Here is a 21,911-nt window from a genome sequence, read left to right as displayed (position 1 = left end):
ATTCAAACACTTTGGTCTATATATGCTCTTGTTCTGGGACAGCAACATATAGTCATACCAAGCAAACCGTGAGAGTCCAGCTACCTATCTATGTCCATAAACTCATGATCAGGAAGTGATGAGCACTTAACTGAGACCTCTGACTGTGGCTGCAGGGTTTGATGTTCAACCCCCTCAGAGGAAATAGAACAAAAACTGTTGGGTCCTCAGGTGAGAGCCACATAGAGATGATGCTGGATGGATGGGAAGACACTGCCCTGAAGCTACTGAAGATGTGAGGGAGGGCAGGGGAATGCTGGGGAAGCTGGGAGAAGGATCAAGGGCTTATACCAGCAGGAACAAGACACATTTTTATGTCACAGGACTCCAGGGTACTTCCAGAAACACGGTCCTCTCAAAGAGATCAAAGCTCATTCTTGTCTGAAGTAATATATGGGGAGTGAGGTGTGAATCCAGACCATCTGGGTGTATTTTAGGTGGAGTCCAGGAGATCTACTCCAAGGAGCAAGGCATCTTAAGATCAGAGTTGGCCATTGTAATGATTACACAGAGGCCTCTACAAGTCGGATGGAGCCTTGTAGAACCCAGAACATGGTTCTCAGATGCCTTTTTAGTCCTACTAAGACAAAGAGGATTTGATGATGGTGGTGGTGGTGGTGGTGGTGGTTGTAATCAATTTGCCAAAAAATCATGCCAAATATAAACACATAGAACAAAGCCTCAAAATTCTGGAAGAAAAATGTAACCAAAATGATGAGAGAAATAGGCAATCCTACAGTGTCAGCAAGATGTTTTAGAAGCCCAAATGTGAGAGTGGACATCATATTAGACAGAACACTCTAAGAGAGGTCCTGAGCTAGAGGCCAGCCTCACTAACATACATGGAGACACTTTCTTCCAAACACAGCCACCACAGAGCAAAGCATGATCTTCAACATACATCACACACTAAGCCTGTAGCACCTCTTACTAATTCCAAAATTCATGAACCTAGAGTTGTTCCTCAACTACAATGAAGTCATAAATTAACAGAAAGAAGCAGGGGAAATCTGAGCATGTTCTGAAGGAAAATCACACCTTCAAAAAAAACTTCACTTATCAAAGACTTTGGAGTCACAGAGGAAATTAAAAAATACTTTCTGTGATGACTTATTTACCTGTCAACCTGGTTGCATCTGGAATCAACTAAAACCCAAGGTACTGGACATTCTGGTGAGGGGTTTTCTCAGTCAAATTGATTAAAGTGGGGAGGCACTCCCTGTGGGTGGCACCATCTTGTGACAGTCTAAATGAAAGGCACTAGAGAGGAAACGTTGCTTTTCACGTGCTTCTCCTCAGTCTCGCTGCCAAATCCGTCTGTGCTGTTGCTGCTGCCAGTGTTGAATCCAGCTCTTCAGGATTGCAAAGTATTCTACAGAACAACAGCTCTCTAGGAGTACTCCAAGACTCCAGCACCAGACTGGGACAGCTCCAATGTCCAACCTCATAACCTGAACAACTACCAAAGTCTTGGTCTTTCCATCATGATACAGCCTTTGTTGGACAAGCAAGATCACAGCCTGTAAGCCACTCTAATACGTGTGTGTGTGTGTGTGTGTGTGTGTGTGTGTGTGTGTGTGTGTGTTTATTGAGTAAAATCAGAAGCATGTCACATCAAGACTTTTGGGAATGCAATTAATATGATGCTTAGAAGGCAGGCTTTTTGCTTCAAATGCCTGTGTTAAAAGGTGAAAATGTCACCTGAGTTAGTATTCTAAGTTTCATCATATAAAACAGGAGCTGGAGAGATGAGTCAATGGCTAACAGCACCAGCTGCTTTTCCAGAGGACCAAGGTTTGATTCCATGCATCTCCATGGCAGCTCACAGCCATCTGTAACTTCAACTCCAGGGGAATCCAGTGCCCTCTTCTGCCCTCCACAGACACTGCATGCATGTGGCACATAAACATACATGCAGGCAAAATATCCATACTCATAAAAGAAATAAAAATATATTAAAATATTTTAAAAGAGAGAAAGACAAGAAAGAGAAAATTAAGGCAAAGCATGAAGATGGGAGAAAAATAATAAACATGAAGGTGGAAACTCAATCAAACAGGGAACATGAAAACCAGATACACTCAGTGAAGACACAGGTCGATGCCTTGCAGCGCAACCAGTGGGCTCATGTCACCCCATCATACACAAACAAGGATGGGTATAGGTCATAGAAATAGAAAGGAGATCACGAGACAAGATAAGATCTTAAAGTGGGAAGAGGGGAGGCTAGTGAAATACACATGATTTGAAAATAAAAGCGGGTGTCGAGAGTGGAGGAAGTGAACAAAGGGAGAGATGCCAGTGAAAAGGAGAGAGACAAATTAGGAACTGAGTGTTACCAAAATACCATAGAGAAAAAAATAGAACCGAAATAAGGCTGTAAACTAGCAATTAAGAATTCCCCATTGAGGAAAGCTCCCACCCAGACAGTTTCCTTGATGAACTGGGTCACCCCTCCAGGAAGGAAGTGACACCAATGCTTTTCCAAACAATAGAAGCTGGAAAGGAAGGGGGAAGAAATGAGGAAATGTGGAGAGGAGAAAAGGGAGAATATAATTCAGTCTGTCGCATAGTTCCCAACTCCATCAAAGAAGCAATGCCAACTGACACCAAAGACACACAGTGACATGTCAGAAGAGCCTTGGCCACTGTCTTAGGTGTTTGTCTCTATCACTGAGAAAAACACCACGACCAAAAGTAAGGTGGGGAAAGAAGGATTATTTAGTTTAGAGTTCCACAACACTGCTCATCATTAAAGGAAAGTCAGGACAGGAACCGAAACAGGACAGAATCCTGGAGGCAGGAGCTGATGCAGAAGCCAAAACTATACAATGGAAAAAGAAAGCACGTTCAACAAATGGTGGTGCTCTAAGTGAATGTCTTCATGTAGAAAAATGCAAATAGATCCATATTTATCATCCTGCACAAAACTCAAGTCCAAGCTGATCAAAGACCTCAACATAAAACTGAATATACCAAATCTGATAGAAGAGAAAATGGGGAATTGCATTGAACTCATAGGTATAAGAGACAAGTTCCTGAACAGAACACGACAGCTCAAGCCCTAAGATCAACAATTAATAAATGGGACCTCATGAAACTGAAAAGCTTCTGTAAGGCATAGGACACCATCAACAGAACAAAATAACAGCCTACAAATTGGGAAAAGATCTTTACCTACCCAACATTCCAACAGAGAGCTGATTCCCAAAATATATAAAGAACCCAAGAAATTAGACATCAACAAACCAAATAACTGAATTAAATAATTGGGTACAGAGCTAAGCAGAGAATTCTCAACAGAGGGATCTCTAATGGCCAACAAGCACTTAAAGAAATGTTCAGCATCCTTAGTTGTCAGGGAGATGCAAATCAAAATGACCCTGATATTCCATCAGAATGGTTAAAATCAAAACCTCAGGCAACAGCTCATGCTGGCAAGGATGTGGAGCAAGGGGAACACTCCTCCATTGCTGCTGGGAGTGCAAACTTTACAACCACTTTGGAAATCAATTTGGCGATTTCTCAGAAGATTAGGGATAGTTCTTACCTCAAAACTCAGCTAAAACCAGTCCTGGGTATATGTCCAAAAGATGCTCCTCCCTACCACAAGGACACGTACTCAGCTATGCTCATAGCAGCTTCATTTGTAAGAGCCAGAAACTGGAATAAAGCTGGATGTCTCTCAAGTGAAAATTGGATAAAACTGGATAAAGAAAATGTGGTAAATTTACACAATGGAATACTACTCAGCTATTAAAAATAAGGACATCATGAATTTTGCAGTCAAATGGATGTGACTAAAACATATCATCCTGAGTAAGTGTACTGGCAGGTTTTGTATGTCAACTTGACACAAGCTGGAGTTGTCACAGAGAAAGCAGCCTCCCTTGAGGAAATGCCTCCATGAGATCCAGCTGTAAGGCATTTTCTCAATTAGTGATCAAGGGGGGAGGGTCCATTGTGGATCGTGCCATCACAGGGCTGGTAGTCCTAGGTTCTATAAGAAAGCAGGCTGAGCAAGCCAGGGGAAGCAATCCAGTAAGCAGCATCCATCCATGGCCTCTGCATCAGCTCCTGCCTCCAAGTTCCTGCCCTGTGTGAGTCCCTGTCCTGACTTCCTTTGGTGATGAACAGCAATGTGGAGGTGTAAGCTGAATAAATCCCTTCCTCCCCAACTTGCGTCTTGGTCAGGATGTTTTGTGCAGGAATACAAACCCTGACTAAGATAGTGAGGTAACCCAGACCCAGAAAAACACGTATGGTACGTATTCATTTATAAATGTATATTAGCCATAAGGTACAGGATACCCTTGCTACACTCCACAGACCCATAGAAGCTAAATAACAAGGAACACCTAGGGGAGGACGCTTGAATCACACTGAGAAGAGAAAATAAAATAGACATTAGGGATAGATGGATGGAGGAAAACAGGTGAGATGGGGGTGGGACAGGCAAAAAGAGGGGTCGAGTGTGGAGAGGACAGAGGGAGAGGGGACTGGGAGAAAGAAGTGGGATTGATGGAGAGACATGTCTGGGACAAACTAGAATCCCAGAACAATGAAAACTCCCAGTAACTAACCTATGAGAGTGACTCTAGCTAAGACTCCTAGCAACAGGGAATATGGAGCCTTAAAAGGCAACCTTCTGTAGCCAGGTGGGACTTCCTATGGAGGGATGCAGACACCACAATCTTTCCTGCCTACCAAATGTGCAGGGAGAAAGATGGAGCAGAAATTGAGGGACTGTTAACCAGTGACTAACCCAAGTTGAGACCCATTCCATGGGAGAGAGCACACCCCTGACACTGTTAATGATAGTCTCCTAATATGTGCAGAGAGAAGTCTAGCATAACTGTCCTCTGATAGAAACAGTTGCAGAGGAGCTGGAGAGGTGGCTCAGTGGTTAAGAGCACTGACTGCTCTTCCAGAGGTCCTGAGTTCAATTCCTAGCAACCACATGGTGGCTCACAACCATCTGCAATGGGGTCTGATGCCCTCTTCTGGTGTGTCTGAAGACAACAATGGTGTACTCATATACATAAAATAAATATGTAAGTAATTTTTTTGAAAAAAAAAAAATAGAGACAGTTGAAGAGACCCACAGACAAACATTAGGCAGAGCTCAAGGAATCTTGTGAAAGAAGAGAAGGAAGGACTGAAGGAGCCAGAGGGGTCACAGACATGGCAAGAAAACCTAACAGAAGCAACTAACTCGGCCCATGGAGGCTCACAGAGAATGAACCACCAACCAAAGAGCTTGCCTGGGATAGACCTATACACATACATATACACATCATATATATGTAGCAGATGTACAGCTTGATCTTCATGTAGGACCCCTAACAACTGAAGCAGGAGCTGTCTCTGACCCTGTTGTCTGCCTGTGGATCTCTTTCCCCTAACTGGGCTGCCTTGTCTAGGCTCAGTCAGAAAATAAGCACCTAATAGGGTTGATATCCATGGTAGGCCTCACCTTTTCTGAGAAGAAAGAGAGAGGGAGAGAGGAGATGAGAGGAAGGGACTGGGGGGGAGGAAAAGGAAGGGGAAGCTGTGATCAGGATGTATTTATGTAAACAAATTAATTAAATTTTTTGTAAACATTTCTTTTTTTATTGGATATTTTATTTATTTACATTTCAGATGTCATCCCCTTTCCCCATTTCCCCTCCCTAGAACCTCCCTATCCCAGAACCCTTCCACCTTTTTGCTTTTATACCATTTTAATTACATGTAAGTATTAAGGTCAGTTCTAGGTTGAGGGACTAGCAATACAATAGATGCAAATATTTTCAGGGATTTTAGTTTTTTTCTGTGTAAGGGATGGTGGTTGTGCCAGCTACTCTTACGTCAACTTGACACAAGTTAGAGTTATCTAAAGGGAGGGAACCTCAACTGACAAAATGCCACCGTAAGTTTCAGCTTAAAATTCATAAAGGCATTTTCTTTCTTTTCAAAAATTAATTTTCATGAATTAATTAATTCAGCTTGAAGTGTTGAATTTATCCTAGAATATGAGGTTAGCCTCATACACAGCCCTATTAATGCAACTACCATTGAGGGAAGGGTAATAAGGATATAACATTTAATTGATGCAAGAAACATGCTTGGCAAACTGTACCACCATGATAGAAAAAAAAAATCAACAAAATAAATAAAATAAAAAGAGACCTGAACACAGCACAAGACATTTTCAAGCATTTCTGCTAGACTGGACTTTGTAAATAAGCCCATTGTTCAGATAAGGGAGAAAAATTGACTCCCAAATTGTCGTATTGATCTCCAACAACATTAGATACTTGTAATCCTTTTCCCACAATCAAAGGATGTTTACGACCAAAGTGTGGTTCTTCTTTCCATGTGTCAGTTGAGTTAGCCTGAGTTTAAGTATCAGAGGGAATCTTCCAAATCTAAACATTTAAAAGCTGAAATCAACCAGAACTACAGGAAGGGGGGTAAAAGAAAGACACCTAAGTCCCCTGCATTGCTCTACTGTTTAAAGTGAAGAAATTCCAAACCATTTTTAAAATTCTGAAAAACAGAAGCATTAATGATTGACTTCCTACACTCTCCTGGCAGAGGGGAGACACCATGATCATGAAGGCGGTTTCCCCGGTAGGATGCCCACCCACTGTACTTGGGATGTGCTGACCCACATTTTTGAGTTTCAAAAATGTAGCAACTCAGCTGTGTGGTTTGTTTACTGTTTTAAAAAGGAGAGAATGGATGAATGAGGAGAATTGATTCCCCCCGCACCCCCCCAGGGCTGGAAAGATAGCCTAGAAGTTAAGAGCACTTGTTGATCTTTTAGACGTAGTTCCCAACATCCACACTGAGCAGTACACAACAGCTCAAGAGTCCAGCTCCAAGGGAACCAATGCCCTCTTCTGACATAGACAAGTGAGCATGCATGGGTGCACGCTCACACACACACACACACACACACACACACACACACACACACACTAAATAAATAAAATAAATAAATAAAGCCTTTTAAAAAAAGAATTGACTTTCTATTTCCTCTATGGTCTCTGATGTGTTGATTTTACACTAAAACGTAATTTATCCTACAAAACAAGATCAAATAAAGCTGAGATTATGATCACCTTTTTTCAAGCACACAAGGCTTATTCTGTGCGAACAAAGAGAAAGAAAAGGCAAAATGGGAAGACAGAGAGAAAGAGAGACAGAGACAGAGATAGCCACACGGGGCTGAAGAGACAGTACTGTTCTTCCTACAAGGATCAGATGGCCAGATGGTGCTGTAATCACACCCAATGGAGTGGTGTAGCTCTGCCTCATCTCGAAAGATTATCAGTTTTCAAATAACATGTTAACACCACAACCAAGAAGCACTGCCCAGACTGGTGTCTGGTTATTTTTGTCACTCTGGATAAGCCTCCAACAGAACTAGCATTACTATAAAAAGCACGTTTCCTCATGGCTAGGGAGGCAGTGTCCCTGGCCAGTAGCTATCTATACCTTTCCTTTGAGTACAGAAGAACTCCCAGGGGCCCCATGGAAATCCATGGCCATGCAGGCAGAAGACACCAGATTCCTTTCCTAGTGTTAAATACCCAACACAGAATGAGCACGGTCAAACCCACTAGCAAAAGTGGCTAAAGCAGTAGTATTGGCACATGCTTGTAATCCTGGCTCTGGGAAGGTTGTTACATAAGGACCATGAATTCAAGGCTAACTTGGACTATATAGTGAGTTTCAGGCCAGCATGGGCTATAGATTCCCAACATCCATACTGGACAGTACACAACAGCTTGAGACAGATTAGACAGATGGTTGGATGGACAGATGGACAGACAGATGAATGGAAGGATACATACATACATAGATGGTAGATGACAGATGGATGGATGGATAGATAGATAGATAGATAGATAGATAGATAGATAGATAAAACAGCAAGGTGGCAATAAACCAGCACCTCAGTTAACAGTTCCTTTCAGGCTGTGTCTTCCTGTGTGGTCCTCTTACCTGAGGCACCTAACTCTGGGTAAAGACCCAAGCCCACATCCTCACACACCTTCAGTGTTCCTGCACACTGTGCTCACCAGGCCAGGCTCCAGGGCAACCAGAGGTTGGACCGCACTCAGCAATTGCATGTGTCCAGCTCTATCTACAGGCATAGCATTGGTCCTCACTGCCAAGGCCTGGCCCATGAGCTCCCACTGTTGTATGCCCTTACAGGAGACTTGAGGTTGACTCTGTGAAGTTTTGCCTGTTGGACTTTGCAAGTCTTAATTGTTTCCATGGCAAGTGCCCATAATGTTTTCTGAGTGCAGAACTAACAAATGTACACCCATATTTTAAAGATGTATGTGGGGGAGTCCCTACGACTGCCTGTGTGATATTACATCTCCGAAAACTCCCGAGACCAGGAGTGCTAACTGCCTAGGTAAAGGCGTGGGCTGTGAGTTCCATTAGCGAAAGTCATCTTGAAAGATGAACAATTACACTCAGAAAGCCGTTGTTTCTGCTTTACTCAAGGCAGATGGGAGCAACCAACGTTAATATATTTTAATTTCACATCTCAGCATAAATACACACAAGAAAGGAACCGGAGCTTGAGCCTGAGATCATAATACTTACCACTGTTGATCTAATCTCATTTGTAAATTTTATGTGCCTACTGGAGTCCCTATAGAAGTTACTAGAGCAATCTGTGCAGAGTGAGGCTTTATTAGTGAATATTCAGGAAGTGTTATGCATGGGGACTTAACATGGCTAGAAGCCATGATGCTTTGTTTTAAAACAAATATAGTTAGTTGGCTTCCCTCACTTCTTCCCCTGTGCTTCCTGTTTCTGGCTGCACATGTCCCTCTGAACATATTGCTCACGGACCAGTGTCATTGCACCATGTCTACAATCAAATCCAATTCCTTTGTTATGAACAAAGACTCCGGCTGTTTGATGATGTCAGGCCAGACCTTTAGTTGTGCCTTCAACAATATACGTAACACCAAAGTGAACCTGCAACAACCATAATCACTATTTCCATGAACCGTTCTTTATTCAACACATATATGAACAATATCCTCCAAATCTATTAGCCTAATAGTGTGTGAGTGGAGGAAGGAGTGCATATGCATGTGGCATGTGCACATGTGTGTGGGCGAAGACCAGATCTACCTCAGCTGCTGTTCCCCAAGGACCATGCACCTTGATTTTCAGAAAGTGTCTCTCACTAGGACCTGAGGACTGCTGGTTAGACTAGACTGGCTGGCCAGCAAGCCTGGGGATCCACCTTTCTCTACTTCCCCAGTACTAGGATCACATGTACACAGCACCATACCTGTTTGATTTTTTATGTGAGTTAGGGGGGTCAAGTTTAGCTTCTTGTGCTAACAAGGCCCTTGGCTTACTGAACCACCTCCCCAGATACTATCTAGCAAACTTTAATATGTCTCGTTTGTCTTATTAGAAGAAAAAAAGAAAGAGGATGAGGAGGGGGAGGAGGAGGAAAGAGGAGAGAAACAGAGACAGAGCGACAAAGAGAGACAGAGAAAGACAGAAACATAGAGGAGAGAGACCAATAGAGACAGAGAGACAGAGAGACAGAGAGACAGAGGGGAGAGAGGTTGACTTTCTGGCACTTCTTGCTCCCATCAAAGTGATATACATACCATGAGGGCAGGCCCCCAAAACTGAAATAAACTGGAAAAGTAGAAGCTCCCCATAATCTTAACATTAAGGAAGAGTATATCATTCCAGAATGATTTCTAATTATTTTTCCTGTGAATAACAGAATATATTTTGTTTTTTAGGACTGGAATCATGCAGTTCATGCTGTTTACAACTTGATTTATCTTAGTTAATCTAAGCACTAACTGTGGCACTTTCTCTGTCCCCAGTTGTCTTAGTTAGGGTTTCACTGCTGTGAACAGACACCACGACCAAGGCACCTCTTATAAGGACAACGTTTAACTGGAGCTGGCTTACAGGGTCAGAGGTTTAGTCCATTATCATTAAGGCAGGAACATGGCAGCATCCAGGCAGTCATGATGCAGGAGAAGCTGAGAGTTCTACATCTTCATCTGAAGGCTGCTAGCAGAATATTCACTCCCAAGCAGCTAGGATGAGGGTGTTAAAGCCCATGCCCACAGTGCCACGCCTACTCCAACAAGGCCACACCTACTCTATCAAAGCCACTCCCTGGGCTGAGCATATACAAACCAACATTACCTGGGAGATGTCATTAATGGATGGAAGGACATCACTTCTAATGATGACATCATTTTCTAGTGGATGAACAAAGCCAGCTATGAAAGAGCTCCAAATCCTGTGTCATTTCCTGGTCTTACAGAATGAATCCCACACTCCAGTGACTTCATTCAGTTTGGATGGGGAGTCCAAACTTGAGGTTTCAGTGCATCCTGCTGCCTAGGACACTAGATAAGGCCCTGAGGACTCCCCTAAGTTTAGTACCTGCTAATCACCATGACATGCTTGGACTTGTGGGCCAGGCTCTAGCTCCACCATTATGTGGCTTCATCCTCAACACACCTCCTCATCCAGAGATACACCAGTCACAGTTGATATAAAACCTTTCTCCAGGTTGACCACCTCTTGTAACTGAATGTGTAAAGACCATGCTCTGAATAAGGCCACGCTCTGCAGCTCTGGACAGGTATGACTGCCATGAGACCTTCTGGGCGATGCAGCTCAATCTTTACTTTCTTATAGAACCCAGGACTACCAGCCCAAGGAGGGCACCACCCACAATGGACCCTTGATCACTAATTGAGGAAATACCTTATAGCTGGATCTCATTAAGGTATTTCCTCAAGGGAGGCTCCACAAAACCAGCCAGTACAGATGGATGGAATCCTCTAGTATATATGTGGCTGACAATGTCCCTGAGCTGCCTCCATGCTCACCAGGACATTATCATACCTGCTTATGCCTACATCCCTAATGCATCTCTTGGACCACCTATTAGAGCCCTAGGTATTGTAGAGAAAATATAACTTACAGTTCTTACAAGCTACCTAGCCAAGCTGCTGAATCTCATAGGGATATTGAGAACCAACAATCCAAGCATCCAAACTAAAACATATGTGTGGAGCCAGGGGTCACTGGCTCAGGACACTTGCCTGTGTCCTCACATAACCTTTCAGAGCCCAGGACAGCTTATATCTTAGGCACTCCAGGTGACACATCTGTAGGAGCAAGGGTAACTGTCTCTGCAGTGTCTCATCCAGAACCTAGGGTGAACAACTCTGACTAATCATAGAGGAGGGTCCCAAAAGCTAGGTACTGCCCAGAGGGAAGTACATTAGGCCACACTAGAACCCCCATAATGATCTGAGAAGCAGCAATTTCTGGAGTGTCCTGCCTGCCTTGCACCCTGGCCATGAGGACCCTTTCAGTCTAGGTGCCCAGCTCCAGTTGTAGACGATGAAGAAGCCAGCAGGGTTTCTCTTCAAGACATGGAGTGAATCCTGGAGCAGGAACGGGATGGAACAGAGGATGCTACAAAATTCATGTGCGTTTCATGTGTATCCTTAACACTTGACCTGGAAGTAATTTTGTACACCGTTTTTCCAAATATTGTGCCTGTGTACAGTATGGATTTTTCTTGTGATGTCTGGCTCAAAGCTTTTGACTTTGGAGCATTTTAGAGTTTTAAATCAGAGATGTGCAGACTGTAATATTTGGCCAAGACTCTCTACAGCACTGTGGGATCTGTTCTGCAGCAGAAATACAAGATCTGATAAGGTTTGGGGAAGGCTTTGGGGGGTGGGTTCAGAATCTGGAGAGATGTAGACACATCTGGGTCCAACCCAGATGTGAGGATGGAGGACACAGTAAGACAATGCCTCTGACTCCACTAGAGAGAGAGATCACTGCTGGATTTCTTATAGCACCTGATGCCCACTTCATTTGGGTATGGGGTCTCTGTGGATGCAATTACTAAAGATGAGTGTCCTGAAACAGCATCAACTACACCCTTACAGAAAAACAAAATTTAGGCCAAAAGGTAGGTCCAAGAGAAAGGTTATGTAAAAACACAGGCAAGTGCCATCCACAAACTAAGATAAATGAAGCTGTCATAAGCTATGAGAGAGACTGGAAAGAGTGTCCCTCATAGCCTGAGGAGAAGCTAAGCATGTAATACCCCAGAACTATGACAGCAAGGTTCTGCAGATGAAGTTCCCAAGGCTATGGTGTTCATCACAGCCACCACAGGAAGCCAGTGCAAATATCACAGATGAACACTCACAAAGGGCCCGCAGAGCATCCGTGTCACCCCATGTCTTGGGTACTATGCGCCCCTCTCATTCCTGCTGCAGATACTGGCTTATTCTGGATGAAACCCTTCCTTAAACACTCTGAGCATCTAGCACAAACTATAGCACATAGTACTTACACCTCCTGGCCTATTTATTTTCCTCAACACTGCAAAACCCAAACCAGACCACAAGATGCAACAAGACACCTTTTCCCCCCTCTTCTGTGGAGAACCCAGAAGTCCTCCAGTTCATTATCTAGATGGATGCCCTCTAGACATAAAACCTCTGTTTGGAATATAGCAGCACACAGCAGATGGCATGGACAGAAAGGTTAAGGACTAACAGAAGCTAGACAATAGGATGTAGCCATCCTATAAATGGACTTGGAGGTGGGGAGTCCGGATTCTCAACCTCAGAAACACAAATGCATCTCTCCTACATCACTTCTGCTATCTAATGTGGGTGGTGGTGTGTCTTTACACACAGAAAAAAACACATAGAAGCAGGCCTTGCAACACCTCCCCGAACAGGCCACTATGTGTTCCCTGTCACACTCCACTTAACCGTGGACACTTGAAGCAACATGCTGGCCACCAAAAGCTCCCCTGAGGTAACCATGATCCCTATGATTCTGTGACTGTCCATGACCACACTGAGGATTAAAAAGTGGTTAGCATCTCCCTGTGACCAGAACAAGGGTGTTTCCTGGGGCTATCACCTGGATCCACCGTCATAGACCTCACACGGTAAGTAAGCTATAGGGGGACAGCTCTGCAGAGAAGGCAGGATAGGGACAGGGGAGATGAGTGGAGACTGGACCTAACACAGATAGCCCTAGGGGTCCTCTCTGCACAGTCAGCTGCAACCCAGCCCCCCCGCCACCACCACCACCCCCAAAAAACAAAAGAAAATCAGGAAGACCCAGAGGAGGCCTATTTGGCAAGACCTCTGCTTGCTGTGGAGGAAGATAATTTGCTACATAAATAATGAATTAGATGAGTGTCAACGTGGAATTGGTTCTTGGAATGGCTGGCAGAGCTCTTGTGTGACTTGGGGTCACTGCGGGCCGTCAATTCCCAGAGCTGCCGGGACAGATCTGCATCAGGTTTCACTGTTCCCCACCCGCGGTGGTATGTCTTCACGGGGTTTGCTAATTCTATCTAGATGTGGCTGAGAGTCAGAAAGCTCAGAGGCAGAAAGCATCTTTGTCCAATTGTGAAGAACCCACAGGATTCCTCCTTTCTCCTCACTCTGTCCTTCTACCATCAGTATTTGATGTGGTCCTCCCTGCTGGGACTTCAAGGTCCAAATCCATCCATGCAGAAGGGGAGTCTTTGTTCTGCTTTCTTGAAAGTCCACTTCATTCTGTGTCCAGTCAAGAAGGAACACGGAGGGAGTGATAGGCTGCATACACCTGCCCAAGAGACATAAAGGCACACAGAATGTGCATCTGAGGTCTTTACAGTCAGCCATACATGTGTGCCCTGCAAAAAAAAAAAAAAAAAAAAAAAAAAAAAAAAAAAAAAAAAAGGATTTCTGATGAGCCCACAGAGGCAGAACAGAGACAAGGATGCTTACAGCAGTGCCTCTCCAAAAGCACTGGGGTTGCTTAAGAAGTCACACAAACAGGCTTACCCAGACTAGATAGCTAGACGAAGAGGCACACTCCAGAGAAAGTGCAGAGAAACACTGGTCTAAAAATGGGGGCAATATGGAGGCCCCCTTTGTAGTCTCCATCCTAGCCAGGAAACATTCCAGAACTCAGCTTGGGAGAGGTCTGCTCACGCTGGAACTCGCTGGATGGCTGGGTGCCTCTGGAAAGAATTCCAAATCACTGCTATGCTCCAAGTTTAGACATCTCCTTCTCTCCTGCATCTGGAAAAAGTGCCTTACTTCATTTCCACTCCCCAGCTGGAGTCAAGCCTCCTCCAGCCTGGCATGGCTCCGGGTCGCCCCAGTTCCCCACAGGTTTCCCTCTTCCTGTTGATCTAATAAGCCTGGACCCAGCCAGTCTGCATCTTCTTAGACACTGATGTTGACCAAAGGTCTATTTGTGAGGGTTGTGGAGGCTGTGGGCAAGCCGATGAACCTCCCAGAACAAATGGTGTCTATTGTGATGCTGGAGTGGCTTCAGGCCACCATTGTCTTTACGTCTGGTCTCCTCCACCTTTGGTCAGCAGCTCAGGGACACATTCAGTTATAGTGTGGTCTGGCTTATACTGTAACCCTTGGTCAGCAGAATGTCCTGGCAAGGCCCTCCAATCACAGGAAGTACACCTGTGAGGGCTCAAGTTCCTTCAGGTGAGCTGCACCAGTGTGGATCTCAGAGGCACACACTCCTCCAACGCACCAGCTGCAGCCACATCTGCTGGTTAGAATGAGTTTTCAACATATATCATCTCTTTTCCAAGCCTCCCCTCCCCCCAAAAAAAAAGGTGGTGGGGTATCTGGCAGCGTAGATGAGTGCAAGGCATGATGGTCAGAATTAATTGTCTTATTGATACCTAAAAGCAGGTCTCCAGGGTGATTCTCTAGACTAAGATTAGCTTCTGAGACTACCTGTGAGGGATTCTTGATTAAGTTAATTGATCCGGGAAGGCCCATTTTAAATGTGGACAGGACTCCTCCCTGAGAAGGGAATCCTGATCAGAATGACATGGAGAGAGGAAGCTGGATACTAACATGCAGGAAACCTGTGAGCAGTGTAGGGCATCTGTGGGCAGTGGGCAGTGCAGGGCACCTATGAGTAGTAGACAGTGTAGGGCATCTGTGGACAGTGGGCAGTGTAAGGCACCTGTGGGCAGTATACAATGTTGGGCACCTGTGGGCAGTGGCCAGTGTAGGGCATCTGTGGGTAGTGCAGGGCACCCTTGGGAAGTGGGCAGAGTAGGACACCTGGAGACAGTGGGCAGTGCATAGCTCCTAGAGGCTATTGGCAATGCAGGGCACCTGTGGGCAGTGGGCAATGCAGAGCACCTGTGGGCAGTGGGCAATGCAGAGCACCTGTGGGCAGTGGGCAATGCAGAGCACCTGTGGGTAGTGGGCAATGCAGGGCACCTGTGGGCAGTGGGCAATGCAGGGCACCTGTGGACAGTGGGTAATGCAGGGCACCTGTGGGCAGTGGGTAATGCAGGGCACCTGTGGGCAGTGGGCAATGCAGGGCACCTGTGGGCAGTGGGCAATGCAGAGCACCTGTGGGCAGTGGGCAATGCAGGGCACCTGTGGGCAGTGGGCAATGCAGGGTACCTGTGGGCAGTGGGCAATGCAGGGCACCTGATTATTTTTCTCTTTTGGTCTTCATGAGCTACTCAAAGTCTACTGCTATTTCTGGTTTGCCCATCTTGAGATCCCATTCTTCATCAGAGGAAGGTGACACAGCCTCCTTGGAACGTTGCCTCCTATGTTTCACAGAAGAACCACCGTGACCACTATCTCCTGTGTCCCAAGCCCCTAACATCTACCTGTAATGTGAGTAGAGGTAGAAAGAGTGCTGTGAGAATAGGTTCCAGTACCAGGCCTGTCCTGGCCACCGTATCCTGCTGACAGGACCCAGAGCCTTCCTCCCTCAGCCGCAGATCAGCCCTCACTTCTCCAGTTCTCCAAATCCAGAAACAATGAAATATTCTGTGTGTGTGTGTGTGTGTGTGTGTGCACTCGTGCACGTGTATGTGTGTTCATATAACTCAACATAGCCCCCTTCACTTCAAAATTATTGTCATCCTATTTTTATATTTTATTAATTATTAATATAATTTGTTACATTTCATTAATTTCTAAGTTTAAATATATTTTGATCATATTGTTCCCCTCCCCCCAAGTCCTATTTTGAGGAAACTTGATTATTGGTGCCATTTTCCCACATTGGTTCAGGGCATAAAAGGGCCACATCCCAGCTTTAGCTAGCATTGACTGTGGCTCAGCCCCCTGCTTCCATGATCCAGTTTCACTTTGTTTTAAAGCCAGGCTCAGGCCAAAGATTTTAATCCTCTCATCACCAAAATATTCTCTCCGTGACCTTGAAGGCTGTGACATTCGGGGTGTGGAGGGGGAGGAAGCAGAACTCAAAAAGAGCTTGTTTGTGTGACAAGACTTCTCTGCAGTGTGTGCAGAGGGTGTGGCTGGAGCCTACAGAGTGAAGTACATGAGAAATAGTCAGGGAACAGAGGAGAAGCTGGGAGTTAGCACCTCCTGCTTGTTGACTCTGTTACCCACAAATCTCCAGGGACACTTCAAAAGCCCAGGTGGTATTTTACTGAGGTGACACAGAAGGGAATGGTCTGAACACATACTACCTTGAAATATGCCATTCTCAGGAAACACAGCTAGAGGGGCCAAGTAACTGTCAACATTAGACGTAGTCTGCCAGGCCTAGAACAGCCTGAACCACCTAGTCTTCAGGATACTTATCTGCATGATGGCCAGCCTGAGCTTGCTGTGAAGGTTAACAGAAGACACTAGCTCATGTCAGACCCCCATGTCCAGAATAAGATCAGTGAGATAGTCTGTCATGGTCCATAGCCAGAATCTGGCAATATTTATCAAGATGGCCTTGTCCTGGTCAACCTGCTGGTTATGACCCCCAGCAAGTGAATAAGAGGAGATCTCAAGTCCACTGGGTACCTCTCAACTGTGGTTTAGTTGTCTACCACACATATTCAAGTGTCAGGGCCGGAACAAACAGAACTACCATGAAGATACACCCACAGCCCCCGGAAACAGTGTTTCTAACCCTAACTCTAGCCTGGCCACAAAGAATGAGCCCCAGTATAATCTTACAAAGCCTCTACCACCCTTGAGTCAGCTCAGCTTGTCAGGGTAGACCTTTAACTCTTTCACAGTCCAAACTGACCCCACTTCATGCCTCTCCCTCTGATGAGTTCCTGGCCTCTGCACAGGAGGTAGTACAAAGCTGTGATCAGCTCTGTCCACACAGCAGTCTGGACACACTTTGGCTGCAGCATAGGATGACAATGAGAACTCCAAGTCAGAGTACTCTACATTCATCCAAGGCAAAGATGGGTTTGCCCCACCACTCAAATTAGACCTTGCTATCCAACCATCTTGGCTTCCTGTCTAGTGACCTCAACACTATAAAAGGTTGACTTCCTTCAACTCAGCCCTTCCTTCTTTCCTCCCTTCCTTCCTTCCTTCCTTCAAGTACCTTTACTCTGCCGTGCCAAGTCCAGTCTCTCTCCAGGACTTCCTGGTCCAAGCTGATTTCCCCAACACACACACACACACATGCACACACACACACATACACACACACACACATACACACACACACACACAAGTATGCACACACATAAATACACACACAGACACACACACAAATACACACACACAAGCACACAGGCACACCATACACACACACACAGACACACACACACAAGCAGAAACATACAGGCACACACACATAAGCACATGGGAACACACAGGCAAACACACAAGCACACAGGCACACACACAGGTATACACACACAAGCATACCACAGACACACAAGCACACAGGAACACACACACTCTCACACACACAAGCACACAGGAACATAAAGGCAGCACACACAGGCACACACACACTCTCACACACACAAGCACACAGGAACATAAAGGCAGCACAAACAGGCACACAAGCACACAAGAACACACAAGCACACAGCCACACATTCAAAAACAGATACTCACATACACGCACACACAAGCACACTGGCACTGGAAATTGCAGGAGACTGGAGATGACATGACAGAGGCATTCACTCCTTTTCCCCCCTCATGACTCCAGTTAAACCCAAGACCAAGGCTCAGCTATCTGAGTACCTGCTGTATCAAGAAGGGCACTTGGTGTTTAGGAAACACTCTAACATGGTATTCATTGAGGTTACTGTGGGGGGCGGAAGTTGCTGATGTTTGTTTTTCTGAGATGTTATTGTGCTGTAGGCACAGATCTGTTATTGCATTTTGATTACTGTCATAGAAATAAAAACCTAACAGTTGGTGTGTTACCTGAAAGATCTTTGAAAACTAATGGATGTCTTGGATTACATTAGAAAAAAGATTAAAAAAAAAAAAAAAAAAAAAAAAAAAAAAAAACACCAGAAAAAGAACAGTCAATCATATCCCTCAAGTGAAACGTTCCACAACTCCAGTCTGCATTAAGAGAGGCAGATGGTGGCTGCCTGGGGCAAGGTTGAAGTGGGAGCTAGGGAGAAGCAGCCCAGGGCGCTGTGTGGTAGGAGTGTGTTTGCTGTACTTAGGGTCGTGGTGATTACACAGGTACGCAGGCTTGTCAGACTTGTAACCTGCGGCCCAGAATGGGTACATTTTATTGCCCAAAAATTATAACTCAAAGGGACTTGCTTTTTAAACACAATCACTCTCCCACCTCCCCCTCCAGGGCCTTTCGGTCCCAGAGTGTTTTCCTAAGGGTCCTATGTATGTGGGCTCATGGAGCACACAAGATCACAGGAAGGAGTTGGTGAGGCTTCTTCACATCTGAAATGAAGAAGTGCCGTCTTGGGTTTTCTGAAAGAATCAGCTTGATTGAGCACGTCTTGACCTCCTGGCAACTCGGTCCTGATGAAGCAAGGTGCTCCAAAGGCAAAGGAGCCTGGAAAGATCTGGACAATAAAGAGGATAAACTGTTGTCTGGTGCTGAGGTTGGTAAACCCCCTGCCAGTCTCTCCACCGCACTCTTCCTTCATTGTAGCGGTTCCCAGCGCAGTGGTTCAAGGCTGTGGTAGGCTGGCACTCAGGATCCTTGCTGGATTATGGGTGAGCACTGGGAAGATGGAGCAGCCACCCTTCAAGTTCCCCTCCCCAACACTTTGGATTCCATGTGTTGTCCAGAAATGCCAATAAACACTCTTCTACTCCATAGAGGCCCTGGACATGGAACTTGGCCCTACTTATACTTTCTGTCGTCCACTTTAAAATTCAAAATCCAAGATGTCACTTAGGTGGGGGTGGATGTGTTCTTGTGAATGTGGATGTATTCATATGTGTGCATGTGTGTGTGAAAACTGCTGGGAACCCTCAGATATTGTTCCTCCAGATCTTCCCACCTTGATTTTAAGAACAGGTCTCTCACTAGGACCTGGACCTTTCCACAGCTGACTGTCCAGTGAACCATGTATCCACCAATCTCCATTTCCCTAGTACTGAGATTACAAGCATTCACCACCATGCTTGGCATTTTACATGGACATTAAGAATTAAACTCAGTTTCCAAACTTGCCCAGCAAGCATTTTACTGATTCGGCCATCTAGACACACACACACCAAGGTTTAATGGTCTGCCTTTGTCATTTTTGGAAAGGAGAAATATTCATGGGGAAGTTCAAAGATCCATAATCCTCACTTCATCCTGTGCCCATGCAATACCGCCCATCAACAGACAAGCTGCCTTTCCACTCTCCCAACTAAGCAGCCCTGCAGCCTTCCTGGCCAACAGAACACAACAAAGGGAGAGTTTCTGTGCTTGACTGCCTGGAAAGAAGGGCTGGGAAGATGCTGGACCATGAGAAGCAAAGATGTGGCAAAATGTTCTTATCTGAGCACCCCAAGACCAGCCAGTGCACAGCCATCCTGAAATCCTTGACCTCATAAGCAGTGGATAGATCTATGTGAACAGAAAGTCTGTCCAATGGAGTCCAAAGTAAATCCCTGTGATCCTTTCGTTTTGTTTTTAACCTGAGGCCTTTTATATTCTTTGAGAATTTCATACAATATATTTTGATGATACTCACACCCTCCCCAACTCCTCCCAGATCCAACTCCTTCTTGAACCACCTAACTTTTTTTCCTCCCTTTTTAACCCATGAAGTTCAATTTGTGCTTTCCATAGACTCTTGGGTGTGTTGCTATCCATAGAGCTACATACCAGGGGCCATACTCTTCCACAGAAGCTACCAACTACCAATATCCCATGAGGGTGGGATTCCATGTCTGCCTCTGTTATCTATCCTGAGATTTTTGTCTGACTTAAGTTTGTGCATGCTGTCACCCTCACTATGAATTCATGTGTGCAACTAAACTTCTGTATCTAGGAAACACTATTTCCTTGTAGTCATTAACTGCCTCTGGCTCTTGCAATCTTTCTATCATCCTTCCATGACTATCTCTGAGCCTTAGGAGAAGGATCTCTAACATAGATGTCTGGCTGAGCATTCTGCAATCCCTTGTTGTATGCACCTTCACCAGTTCTGGGTGTCTGTGTTAATCACCATCTACTTCAGAAAGAAGCTTCTTTTATGAGGGTTAAGAGATGTACACACACACACACACACACACACACACACACACACACATACACACACACACACACACACACACACTATAACAATAAGTCATTAGCAGTTAGCTAAATATACTGTACTATAGCCATTAACAGAATTATAACATGGGGTCTCTCTTAGGGATTCTGGCCTGCCTAGTCTTGGGTTCTTGGCCCTGTTAACAGTAACATACATGAGTTACATCTTGTAGATCTGGAATTAAATCCAAGCAGAAAGTAGTTGGTTACTCCCATAACATTCCTGTCACAACTGTAGCATTCATTGGGCATGTCTTGCCGAGCCAATAATTATTATAGCTTGCAGGGTTCAAAGATGGGCAAGGCTGATGGTTTACTTATCTCCTCTAGGAGCCGACAGAAGGCAGCTATCATCCTTGCAGCCATCTTGAGCCATATACCCTGACAAGAGACTTGATTACAATAGCCTACAACAGCTGAACACACTCTGATAACATCTTGCTTTAGATACCCAGGATTTTCCCTTGGGTGTGTGAGACTTAAAGGTATGTGACTTAAGGTCATGACTTAGAGATCAGATTTAGAGACAAGGCCTAAAGGCATGACTTAAAGGCATGACTTAGAGGCATGGCTTAGAAGTGAGACATATAAAAGGCAAGAGGCAGACAGAGTACAGTACAACTTGCAGTTATTATTAGGTATTAGGCACTTGGCACTTGTAGGAAGAACTTGGAATTAGACATTAGGCACTTAACACTTGGAAGAAGAAACTTGGAACTTGGAGGCACTAGGGACTAGGAACTGGGGATTAGGAACTCAAGACTTGGGACTTGGACTAGGAAGAGAGAGTGAAAAATAAACAGGATTGAATCACACTCTGTCTGGTCTCCATTCTTCATGTCCGTCCTCACTCTCTCTTTTGCTGAACCCTGACCCTCGGACTGGAGTAGCTTGGGGCAGTACAGGCTCTAACAATTTAGCCTCCAAGGCTTTTGGTAGTGTGGGTTCAAAGATTGACAGAGCAGCTCACAACATTTTGGCCCCTAAACATGGGGCAGCTCGGGCCAAAACATTTTTTGGCGCTCAACGTAGGGCAGTGCAGTTCTCTACATTTCTGGCCCCCAAGCCTGGAGCAGCTCAGGCCACAACAAGCATGCACAACACCAGCATTATGAAAATGAGTCAATGGGGATGAAGCTTCTAGGTGAGTACTGGCTTGATTTATCCATATTTTATGAATCAAGTATATGGTCTTGATATAGCAGTAAGGTCTTACCATCAAGTTCTGGGAGTAACCAAGAGCATAGGCAATTGCCTGTAATGTTTAGGACTCTATGAGACTTCTTAGGCAATAATTCCAAAAAGAC

The sequence above is a fragment of the Arvicanthis niloticus genome, chromosome 19, assembly GCF_011762505.2.
Source record: "Arvicanthis niloticus isolate mArvNil1 chromosome 19, mArvNil1.pat.X, whole genome shotgun sequence".
Classification (NCBI taxonomy): domain Eukaryota; kingdom Metazoa; phylum Chordata; class Mammalia; order Rodentia; family Muridae; genus Arvicanthis; species Arvicanthis niloticus.
Note: the sequence above shows the minus strand (reverse complement) of the source record.